Source organism: Eretmochelys imbricata, chromosome 4, assembly GCF_965152235.1.
Source record: "Eretmochelys imbricata isolate rEreImb1 chromosome 4, rEreImb1.hap1, whole genome shotgun sequence".
Classification (NCBI taxonomy): domain Eukaryota; kingdom Metazoa; phylum Chordata; order Testudines; family Cheloniidae; genus Eretmochelys; species Eretmochelys imbricata.
This window is the reverse complement of record NC_135575.1, coordinates 119821720-119834408: the sequence shown is the minus strand read 5'-3', so window position 1 is coordinate 119834408 and position 12689 is coordinate 119821720.

Genomic DNA, 12689 nt, shown 5'->3' with positions numbered 1-12689 from the left:
TTACTGTATGCCTCTACTGTCTGTAATTCCTAACTTTAGCGAAGATTTCATTCCACAATAATTGATAAAGAACTTGGCTGATAGTGTCCTGGGAGCAGGCCAGATGACAACAGATTCTTAATGTGACCAATTAATGCCTCTTATTTATTCTATGCTGATGGTTGCAAACTAAAGAAAAAGGCATATTATCAAACCTCCTCTTTTGTCTTAGTCACACACTGGGGCCAGTGGTTTTAGTCTCTCCAGGATAAAACTGTAATTGTATTTTAAGATGTCATTGCAAGCTTAAATTGAACCAATCCATCACAGTTTGTGCATTTGATTCTATTTTCTTTTGGGTTTGAACAAACTCACTGTTCATTCTTTATAGTCTCTTAAGCAGTTTCTGGCTGTATGGGGATTTTTTTTCTTCTCTCTCCCTACTAATCCCTTTTAATGGCAGGCTGCAAACTCAGATGAGGGCAAATGATGTGAACAAACATGGCTGGGATGTGAGGAAGTCTGACTGATCACTGGACTCTGCAGTACCCAGGCAGGTTTGGGAAGTATTAACAAATACAAGGAAAAAGAAATAGGAGAGATCATAGCTCACAGCTGAGAAGCTCTTACTGTTAGGATTAAAATTTGGATGACGCAACAAGCATCTCTGCACATGAATGCTGAAGATCAAATAAGGACAGGGGAATTAGCTTATTAAGAACTGTGCTGCTAACAAATAAAGACGTCATGTTGGTCTGAGCAGAAAGAACCCTAGAGTTCAATTGTCAATAGGAAATCAGTGTTTACCAAGAGATACCCACCCTCTGGTACATGAGGTACTAGAGCTATTGCCCAGTATTCAGTGCTGGAACTAAGGACCTGATCCAAAGCAATGGTAATCTTTCAAGTGATTTCAAGTTTGGCTCAGACCAGAATTTATTTCAGACTGTATTTTTGTTCTGTGTTTGTAGAGTGCCACACATGACTGGGAATCTTAGCTGCTACTGCAATGCAAAGTAAATAATAAGTAGTTATTCTGGGAGAATGTGACTTAAAAATCGTGACCATTGATTGGGTATATAAAACTCAGTATCTACGGTATATTTCTCAAATAAGAACTCTGCCGCCATAGGTCTCCTTCCTGATTTTAGCAGATTAAAGCTGGTTTCTTGAATTTGCCCATTTAAACCCTGGAGTTCAGTGCAGCCACTTACTATACTGTTAAACTACATGATTAGATTCACTAACTACCCTTATAATAGGACTTCAACCAGAACGAAGAATGTTCAGATAAAACCATTACAAAAACCATTACTGAAGCAAGTTCATTTTAGTATCAGATGCACTTAATTAAATAACCACTTAAATAATTAAGTCTACATTTGCTGCACAGTGTTGAATCCTTAGGTCCATATTTATGGCTTCCATTGGCCTCTGCTTCGTCCAGATTCCAAATTGTCTGTTTGCTGTAAGTCTCGCTTAACTTCACAAAGTAGAGAGTGATGAATTGAAGTCTCAGGTACCTCAGGTTCTGTTGACTCCAGAATAATTCAGCTGGTAGTTAAGGTGCTGGACTGGGAACAGGGAACTCTGGTTCAGTTCCTGGGTCTGGCACAGACTTAATGAGTGACTATTGTTAAATCACTTAATCTCTCTGCACCTCATTTCCTTCTAAAATAAGGATAATAATACTTCTTCAAGTAGTGTCCCTGTGGTTGCTGCACTTCACGCATGCATGCGCCTCTTGAGCCCTTGGCAGAGATTTTCTGCTGGCAGTGTTTGTTCGGCTCACGCATGTGCTCTATACAATCTCGTGCCGTGCTTCAAGAGTATATAGGGCTGCACGGGCAAACCGCCCTCAGTTCCTTCTCTACTGCCTCAGCCTGAAATGGAGCTCTAGCATGTCTGCACTGTGTATGCCTCAGCTTGTTTTGTAGTTGTTGTTTAGTATTGAATTAACTAGATAGTTCTGAGAGGTATCAGTTTTTCCTCTCCTCCTCCTTTTTCCCACATTTTTTCCCAGGGAGCTTATTTGGCCTATCTGAACTTGCCTGGTTCACCCGGTTTCAAACACTGCCTCCCTTGTCAGGAGCCTATCCCATTCAGTGACGGCCACTCTAAGTGTAGCCATTGCTTCGCAGAGTCCCATATCTCCCAAAAGTGTAACTTTAGCCCAGTTCTAAAATCCAGAGCTCAGAAGACTCAGAAAACCAACCTGAAGCTGCTGCTGTGGGAGTGCTTCCTTCGACCTGCTTTCAAGTAAGGTCAGGAGACCCTCCCCTATACATCTGTCTCCAGACAGATCCAGTTCCCCTTCGACTTTGGCTAAGGTCTCGCCTAAGAAAGGGAAGATCTCAGATGACTCAGGGAAGGCTCCAAAGAGGAGGAGCTTAGGCACCCACCGCAAGAAGCCAGCTCCCAGGAAGTCCCAATTTCCTGTTACGTCTATAGTGTCAGAGGTCTCGACCTCTTGACTTAGTACCGCATCATTATAGGAACCCATACTTTGACAAAGACCCTAGCCCACATCAGAAATGGTGGGATAAGTCCTGGGTAGCACCTCCTCTCCCATATAAGTCTCCCCAGTGGCAATAATGGGATCCTTGGGCAGTGTATTGGCAACAATTTGCCAGACCCCTGACTCCACTGCACCAGGAAACTAGGGTCACACAATCTTCTCCACCAAACCCCCAACACAAGGAGACCTTTGATACACATTTTAAAACAAAATTTCGTAGTGGAAACACAGATAATTTTGATTTCCCAGCTTGACCCTGATTAACTTTTATGTTACCTGTGAGAAGATCTCATGGTAGCATGATAAATCTTCAAGGAAACTGGGTCTTCAGGATTGTAGAAATTCTTTTTCTCTGCTTGACATCACAAATGCAAGCTGCCAGTCATATTTATTATATGTCAATGTGAAAAATAAATAGTGTAATATGTATAGTGTATGTAAATATTTCCATATCTTGGCTACTCTGTGTACACTGAATTTTGCTGAAAAACAACCAAGATTTTTAAAGAAAAAAATCATAAAATATTAACTATGATGAGTGAGCAACAGACATTCAAACAAAGAGAATATATTGTTTTGCATGGCTCAGCTTTATCTTAGAACTGTCACATGCTGCCTGGCTTTCTGGGTTTTTGTTTTGTTTTGTCAGGCTTTGAATAATGTCTTTTAACATGGTTGATGTCTGCAAAAACCTAGAAACATTCTAAACTGCATCCTTCTCAGAATGCAAGTGTGACAGACATACAGATACAAGGAAGAAGATGTGAAGATACTTGTCTATTTATGTGTTAAAAAGCTAAATACCCAAGACACCAAAACTTTACTGGTTTCTCCATATGATGAAACATTTCCTTGAGCTGTAACACAGACTAGGAAAATTAAGCTATCGTAAATACAGAACATACAGAAATATCAAAAAATAGGTTAGTATCAAAAACAGGGAGTAAACTTTCTCAGATTCCTGCACAGCTGCATTTGGATGAGACATTTGATGTTACTGAACACAAACCAATAATGAATCCACGTCAGCTTAGGAAATTAGTAGAATACTTGATCAGTAACAGGATCAGAGGAAGTGTTATTAACACTGACTTACAATGGCAGTGCAGTGCAAATGACAGAAACTAATGGCATCTTATAATTGTGCCGATTATCATTTCAGTCCCCACTTTAGTGGCTGTGTGTTTGCATTTGGCTACACTGGATACAATATCTCTACTGAGTTTTTTGACCACACCATGTGTTTTTCATTGTTACCAAGGTGTTAGACATTTTTAATTTGTTGCCATATTGCCACTTGCTTTTATTTTAGTTTTTAAATCATGGATGTTATCCAACGAAGTTTACTAATGATGGCTGACTAATGAAGTGTCTGATCCTCCAGACTTTATTCATATGACTAACCTGAAAGTCATGTGAGTAGGATGGAACATAGAGCCTCTAGTCTAGAGTCACAGGGATTCATGCTCCACTTGGGTGGATAATCTTTGATAGGAATATAAGAAAAGAGCCTAAGAAGATGACTATAATTGTTCAGAGAATCCAAATCAGAGTAAGGAGAATGTTCAATAGTGTCACAACAGGCAAGACAAAGAGAAATGAACACAACATATTCATATTTAAATAAGTCAATATTTACTCCTTAAACCTTACACAATAGCCAGGATTGAGTATTATGAAGTTATGCAATTTTTTGCCAAATCCAAAATTCTGATTAAAAGAGCAGGAGAGACAAAATACCTGACCCAGCTGGTCTTTTCCTAGAATTGATGCCTGCAGACAGCTTTGTATGCTTTTCACAAAGCTGGCAGGACAGTCCTTTCTCATTGATCATGATATATTACTAACAGCCCATCCATGTGCTCAGGTGGCTGCTGATTACTCAGATGGGCTGCCCTCATGGTTAGGAGTTTTTTAAACATGAGTGATGCAATCTTTCACCCAAAGGTTGGCTACCCATCAGTTTGCAGAAAATTCAGTGAGTGTTCCCCTGACATGAGCTGCACAATTTACTATTAGGATTCCTTCCAATATTCATGTCAGAGAGCTCTGTTTGCTTGGCAGAGACTGCTTGTAAAGGATTTGGGTCCCAATTCGCAACCCATTGAAGTTAATGGGAAGATTTCCATGGCTGTCAATGGCTTTGGATCAGACCCATAGTAGACTATCATTCTTTATAGCCTCTTGTATGTGTCTCTTGTTGCTGCTGCGTGTATTTGGGAGGAAAGGGTGGGGGAAGAGATGTGGGAGAAGATAAATTCTTTTTAGAGAAGCACTAAAAAATGTTTATCAGACAATTCTCCAGGATACTCTGCTACATTGTTCAATTTTTGGAAACACAAAGGTCAACACTGAAGCTGTGCAAACTTCACTGACTTGCGGTTCTTGGTTCTGGGTCTAATTTTTGCTTCCTTATCATTGAAGAGTGGATGGGGGAGCATGACAGCTGGCCTCACCCTAAAGCTGTCAAGGAGGAGGCGAGGAAGGGATATCAGGTAACAGGTTATTACTTCACCTACCTCTACAGGAGATGTTAACAGGCATATTATGGAGAACATGGGGATGTATGTCTGGTTTCAAGTTTCTGGAATATTTTGGACAATCCCTAGACACATTCAATTAAACCGGAAGCTAGGAATACCATAGTGCACAACAAACAGGTAAATCCCTGTTTACCTTTTTACCAGCCCATCCTTTCTCACAGGACATCATAGAATCATAGAATACCAGGGTTGGAAGGGACCTCAGGAGGTCATCTAGTCCAACCCCCTGCTCAAAGCAGGACTGATCCCCAATTAAATCATCCCAGCCAGGGCTTTGTCAAGCCTGACCTTAAAAACTTCTAAGGAAGGAGATTCCACCACCTCCCTAGGTAACACATTCCACTGTTTCACCACCCTCCTAGTGAAAATATTTTTCCTAATATCCAACCTAAATCTCCCCCACTGCCACTTGAGACCATTACTCCTTGTTCTGTTATCAGCTACCACTGAGAACAGTCTAGAGCCATCCTCTTTGGAACCCCCTTTCAGGTATTTGAAAGCAGCTATCAAATCCCCCCTCATTCTTCTCTTCTGTAGACTAAACATCCCCAGTTCCCTCAGCCTCTCCTCATAAGTCATGTGTTCCAGTCCCCTAATCATTTTTGTTGCCCTCCGCTGGACGTTTTCCAATTTTTCCACATCCTTCTTGTAGTGTGGGGCCCAAAACTGGACACAGTACTGCAGATGAGGCCTCACCAATGTGGAATAGAGGGGAACGATCACATCCCTTGATCTGCTGGCAATGTCCCTCCTTATACATCCCAAAATGCCATTGGCCTTCTTGGCAACAAGGACACACTGTTGACTCAGATCCAGCTTCTCATCCACTGTAACCCCTAGGTCCTTTTCTGCAGAACTGCTGCCGAGTCATTCGGTCCCTAGTCTGTAGCGGTGCATGGGATTCTTCCATCCTAAGTGCAGGACTCTGCACTTGTCCTTGTTGAACCTCATCAGATTTCTTTTGGCCCAATCCTCCAATTTGTCTAGGGCCCTCTGTATCCTATCCCTACCCTCCAGCATATCTACCTCTCCTCCCAGTTTAGTGTCATCTGCAAACTTGCTGAGGGTGCAATCCACACCATCCTCCAGATCATTTATGAAGATATTGAACAAAACTGGCCCCAGGACCGACCCTTGGGGCACTCAACTTGATACCGGCTGCCAACTAGACATGGAGCCATTGATCGCTACCCTTTGAGGCCGACAATCTAGCCAGCTTTCTATCCACCTTATAGTCCATTCATCCAGCCCATACTTCTTTAACGTGCTGGCAAGAATACTGTGGGAGACAGTGTCAAAAGCTTTGCTAAAGTCAAGGAACAACAAGTCCACTGCTTTCCCTTCATCCAAGAACCAGTTATCTCATCGTAGAAGGCTATTAGATTAGTCAGGCATGACTTGCCCTTGGTGAATCCATGCTGAGTGTTTCTGATCACTTTCCTCTCCTCTAAGTGCTTCAGAATTGATTCCTTGAGGACCTGCTCCATGATTTTTCCAGGGACTGAGGTGAGGCTGACTGGCCTGTAGTTCCCAGGATCCTCCTTCTTCCTTTTTTAAAGATGGGCACTACGTTAGCCTTTTTCCAGTCATCCGGGACTTCCCCCGATCTCCATGAGTTTTCAAAGATAATGGCCAATGGCTCTGCAATCACATCCGCCAACTCCTTTAGCACTCTCGGATGCAATGCATCCGGCCCCATGGACTTGTGCACGTCCAGCTTTTCTAAATAGTCCAGAACCACTTCTTTCTCTACAGAAGGCTGGTCACCTCCTCCCCATACTGTGCTGCCTAGTGCAGTAGTCTGGGAGCTGACCTTGTTCGTGAAGACAGAGGCAAAAAAAGCATTGAGTACATTAGCTTTTTCCACATCCTCTGTCACTAGGTTACCTCCTTCATTCAGTAAGGGGCCCATACTTTCCTTGACTTTCTTCTTGTTGCCAACATACCTGAAGAAACCCTTCTTGTTACTCTTAACATCAGAGCATGGCATCTCTCTTATCCAACTTTCCAACATATTTGTTGGGATCCATACATGTAGCTTTGTTTGCACATCATCTGCTCTTCCTTGGGAGCTGAGGCTTTTATCTAGGTGTACATTTTCTCTTTCCTATTAGTGTATTTCAGTGAGTCTGAATGTTTGTGTGCTGTAGAGTACTAATGTCCCGCAGGTATCTGTCTGGGAATCATTACTTTCAGCTTGATCTTGTGAAAGCACATGCTGACTGTAGAATACAGAATTCTAAATAAAAAAACAGCTAGGAACAAATATCTGTATAGAAGTAGCAGCCAAAGCCCACAACAAGAGCTGTTTCCATTTTTTCTCTCCTCCCTATAATTATAAATAATAAGTAACCAGGGGGGTTTCAGATGCCTGTCTTTCCTAGTATATATCTTTGAGCAATATGTGCACTTGGTATACCGCTCAATGACTGTGGCTTGCAGAGTTTGAGCCCATGGAAGGCAGGCTTCATGGAATATGCACTTGATAAATAATTTCCCCATTGAATAGCCTGGGGGACATGTCTAGAGCAATGCTTTGGCCAACTCATTCAAATGTTGTTGTAGATAAGAGATCAATAAGGGACAGCACTTTAAAAAGTCAATCTCAAATGGTAGGGCCCCTGGGGGGAATGTAAGAATTGTTGTTGTAGCGATAACTGAAGTAAGAGTAAATACTATTTTTATCTCTGCTCGGTTGCTGAGAAGAATTCTGGCCTAGCAAAAGGAGCCTGGAGAAACCACGTCTAAGGAAAAGCTACTCTTCTTTATGAATCCTATTGGGAGCACTAGACCTCACTTGTCTCAGTTGTGATCGGTGGGGATATATGTATATGCTCTTCAGTAGGATTGACCTAATTTTGCCCAGTTTAGGACCCTGATGGCTGTGCTATGGCTGACAGACACTACAGGCTGCATTATATCACTTTCCACCTTGATGCGATAAGTCAAATGATAGTACCAATCAAGCACAGACCTTCCAAAGAGATTCATAGTCATGCTGAGACTGTGCAAGGAAAACTTCAGCTTTAAAAGACAACTTGAGCAACTGTAAAGGTGGGTTAGAATGAATATGTGAACTGTCTGTGAATGCTATAATCATAAAGGCCTCAGTTGTGCCTGATAGGCATGGATCTGAACCGGGGGCCATGAGATGTGAATTAATATCCTGCCCCAATGGGAACAGCAAGAAATAGTGTGCCCCAAGGGGGCACAGTGCTGCTCTAATTTCATCATGCGCCCCAAGAAATGAGAGCTTCCTAGAAATGGAGAGCTGCTCTCCAAAGGAAGAGAGAACTTGTGTCTGGACTTCGTATATCTCATTCTGTATGGAGAAATTATTTCAGGTACGTTTTAGGTGTCTAGAACTTTTCAAAGTTAATTTTGCTCTTTCTTCAAGGCTTGCGCTAATTGAACTCATGACACTAAGACAACCTGGCTTCATAGAAGAAGGAATATGAAAAAAATACCACCACTGACATTTTCTTCAATAGTTTTTCTGTCAGAGGTACGGCATAAGCAAAATGCATGATGGTTTGGGGGTGATATAAAGGCTTTGTTGCTTTCATTCTGGGATGGCAACTTTCTTCATAACCTAGAGGGCCTATTTACTGCCCAAGGTTGAAAATAACAAAACAATTTCTTTTGATTGGCTTTCAAAGAACTGTCAAAATATTTCAACCAGCTCTGCCTGAAGGCCTTGATCCTGCAAGCTGTTCCTCATGAAGGGGCTCCTTTGCCATACAAGCTACACAGACAACCCTTCTGGTATTTCCTAACTTCTGAGTGTTGGACTTTGCGACATTACTAATAGTCTTTTAACATTGTTTTGTTGTGTGTAATTTTCTCGGGTTTAAAAAAGCAAACTGGAAAACTAGATATTCCATCATATGTAGAGCTGGTCAGAAACTTTCTGATGACATGTTTTCCTGTCAGAAAATGATGATTTATAGAAAGTGACTTATTCCATGCAATGAAATTTCATTGCAACCTTTTCTGCCAGCTCACCCACCTTCCTTTTTGACTCCTGAGCTGCATGTGGTTCTCCAGGCTAACTGGCCTGTCAGCAGCTTGTCTGGCAGGATATCGTAAAGCCGGGGCTCCAAGCTTCCAGTTCCTGGAGACCATATTTCATTTGGAAACTCTAAAAATCATTCCTGCAGTGGAAACATTTTGATCATTCTGAAATAAAATATTGCAACTTTCAGTTCCATAACATTTTTTTTTCATCCTGAATTGTAGCTGGAAGTGTGTTTCCTGCCCAGCTCTACTCATGTGGCATCACATGGTTCATCAGCCGCTTAACCATCTGACTCCTCAGTAGCCTGCTTGCCAAGCTGTGGGAAGCTCAGACTCTATTGATTCTAGGGCTTCTAGGCTCCCTGACTCCTCATCAGGTTGCCTGGCAAACTGCTGCAGAGTCATGACTCCCAAGGCTTCCGTGCTCCAATTCAGGACAAAATATTTTCCAAAGTTTTTCACAGAAATGGAAGTCCATTTTCTACCCAGCTCCAATCATGTAGCATCATATTGACAGCCACACGGTTTACCAGCAGGTCTGGAATGGGTAAATCCACAGCACAGGCTTTTGCCTTATAAGCTAACAGTGACTGACAGTGCTAGTACGGTGTCATCCTCTTGGTGGACCAACAGTAGCGAGGCATAAGACACGCACTTTGCCAGTTGGTATCACAGCTATTTGTTGACTGTAGAGAAAAGGTGAGACTTGGGAATCTTGGCTTCCATACCAGGGTCTGAAAGGAAATGTCCTCTCTAGTGGGCACAGACTCTTCTGCTCATCCCCACCTCACCCCCAAAACTTGACACCTTCTGCCTTGTCCCCTCCAATCTGCTCCTGTACCAGTCCTCTCTCTTGTCACCCCTGGCTCCTTGTCCCAGTCTCAGGCGCCTTGTCCAGACAGTCCTAAGTTTCCTCCGCCATGTTCACTGTCCAAGTCCCAAACTCTCCTTACTCAACCAGTCTCAGTATCCCCTCTCATTGCCTTGCCACTCACAGTTTCTCTCCCCACCCTCCAGTCACAGTCTTACCAGGCTCCTTGTCCCTTTCCATTAGCTCACTGGTTTGAGCATAGGCTTGTTAAACCCAATGTTATGAGTTCAATCCTTGAGGGGGCCATTTACAGATCTGGGGCAAAAATGGGGATTGGTCCTGCTTTGAATAGGGGGTTGGACTAGATTATCTCCTGAGGTCCCTTCCAACCCTGATATTTATGGCTTTGTATTGAGCAGATTTGCACCTTCAAAGCAAATAGAAACTCCTTACTTTAGCTGACACTGTTGCTTTCATCATTCAGAGGAAATGGATCCATAATAGCACCAGTAGCTTCTCTTGTATCTTTTAAATTGAAATGAACTTTTTAGGTTCCTTGATGATATTGCTAGAAGAGCTCCTATGTTGTGCCCCGACTCATTCCATTCCTTTCCCCTCCATTTTGTTGTCCCCGAGACTCTCATTTACAGACCCACTCATTAATATTTAACCTGCCAAATCATTTTACAGCAAATGGAAGGCACTCTTTGATTGCCACCATTCCTGTCCTCTCCTGTGGTGCACAGTTCCGTCTTCCTGGCCAAAAAACAGAACAAAACAAAGGCTTTGTTGTTAATGAGAAACACTCACCAAACTGCCTTTTAGAGAGAGGTTAAAAAATCGTGGGTTTTTTCCCCTTTCTGTACCAAAGTTCTCAGAAAGCAGAAATGATCATTAAATATAATTGTTTTCAGAGATAGTATCTAATCACAGTGAGACTATCCAGAGTAGTATGGCAGCATCTCTTAAAATTGGAGGAGCGAGATGGTTTTGAACATGCTTTCTTAAACTACTCATTGTTTTCTATAACCCCTTATACTCAAAGTAACATAAAATGGGAAGAGCAGCACATACTGACATTAAGGTTTTTTGTGCAAAACATTTTGTTCCAACCTAGATAAAAATGCCTGAAGTACTTCTGGGCTAATATCTGACATGAGGTTCATAATAATTTAAATTTCAGTGCTCAGAAAGTTCTATCCCCTGAAGAACCCCAATCCTGGCTTGAACACCATAATATGAATACAGATTGAACACTGGTCTCGTTTCAGCATGTAGCTGAAAGTGATGTGGAAGTTGCACTTCATATCATTGACATGTAGTTTGGTACATTTCCAATTCAATATACAGTGTACTGTTCAGTGTATGCACTTTTCCTATACAAAATACATGTATTTTCCTCTCTGCCATGTGACAGGGTCAGGCCAGATGGCTATAGGAGAGTAATAGAAGGCAGATATATTAGCCCCAGGCTAAGTAGGTCCCTTGTCCCTGGGTAAGGTAACAGGGAAGGTTCCAGAACAATCAGGAACCTTCTGGAGACAATTAAGACAGGCTGATTAGAACACCTGCAGCCAATCAAGAAGCTGCTAGAATCAATTAAGGCAGGCTAATCAGGACACCTGGGTTTTAAAAAGGAGCTCACTTCAGTTTGTGGTGTGCGTGTGAGGAGTTGGGAGCAAGAGGCACTAGGATCTGAGAGTGAGAACTTAGACTGTTGGAGGACTGAGGTGTACAAGCATTATCAGACACCGGGAGGAAGGTGCTATGTTGAGGATAAGAAGGTGTTGGGAGGAGGCCATGGGGAAGTAGCCCAGGGAGTTGTAGCTGTCGCACAGCTGTTCCAGGAGGCACTCTAGACAGCTGCATTCCACAGGACCCTGGCCTGGAACCCGGAGTAGAGGGCGGGCCCGGGTTCCCCCCAAATCCTCCCAACTCCTAGTCAGACACAGGAGGAGTCGACCTGGACTGTGAATTCAGAAAAACGGCCAAGCTGAGGGCTGCAGTGAAGCTCCAAGGTGAGCAAATCTGCCAATAAGCGCAAGACCCGCCAAGGTAGAGCAGGAACTTTGTCACAGCCAAGATATAACTTGTAGAGATGTTCAATATATGGTGAGGCTAACATATTCAATAAGATATATGATTCCTTTCTTAAAAAACAAACAAACAAAAAAACCCTTGCCATCTTGTTCTGCTTTTTAAATGGCCACTTTTCTATATTGTAACTTCCCCTGTCTCTGTGGTTAAAGTTGTGTGAGTTACTCCAATTAAACACTAGCTTCAAGGCTTTGCAATGGATTTACAAAATCCCCCCTGAAACCCATTTTATTTCCTTTACTTTCCTGCTTACAAAATTAGATTATTACAAAATGGTCAGTTTAGCTGGCAAATGAATGTGTTTTGGTTTGTTGTGGATGCATCTCTGCTTTCTCCTAGCTATCCAGCTTTGCTTCTGGCTATTAAAATCCGTATTTTCACTGATTTACAAACTGAAGTATCCACACTGAATACTGATACCACCTTTAAATCTCTCCAAGAGAGCTGCAATCTATTTAGCATGTCAACATTCCCAGGCAGAATGTGTCCATAGTAAGGCTGGTCTAAAATAATTTTGATGGAAAATGGCTTGTCAACAAATTGAAAACTTTTGCAAAACTATTTCTGTAATTTTTTGTTGTTGCTGAAAAAACATAAAACAGAACTGAAAATGGTTGGTGGGGGATTTGGGAAGCCAAAAATAAACTTTTTCTGTTTTTAAACTATTTTTTTTCAGTTTTCTGACCAAAAAAAACCTGAAATTTTTTAAAGAAAAATAATTTTC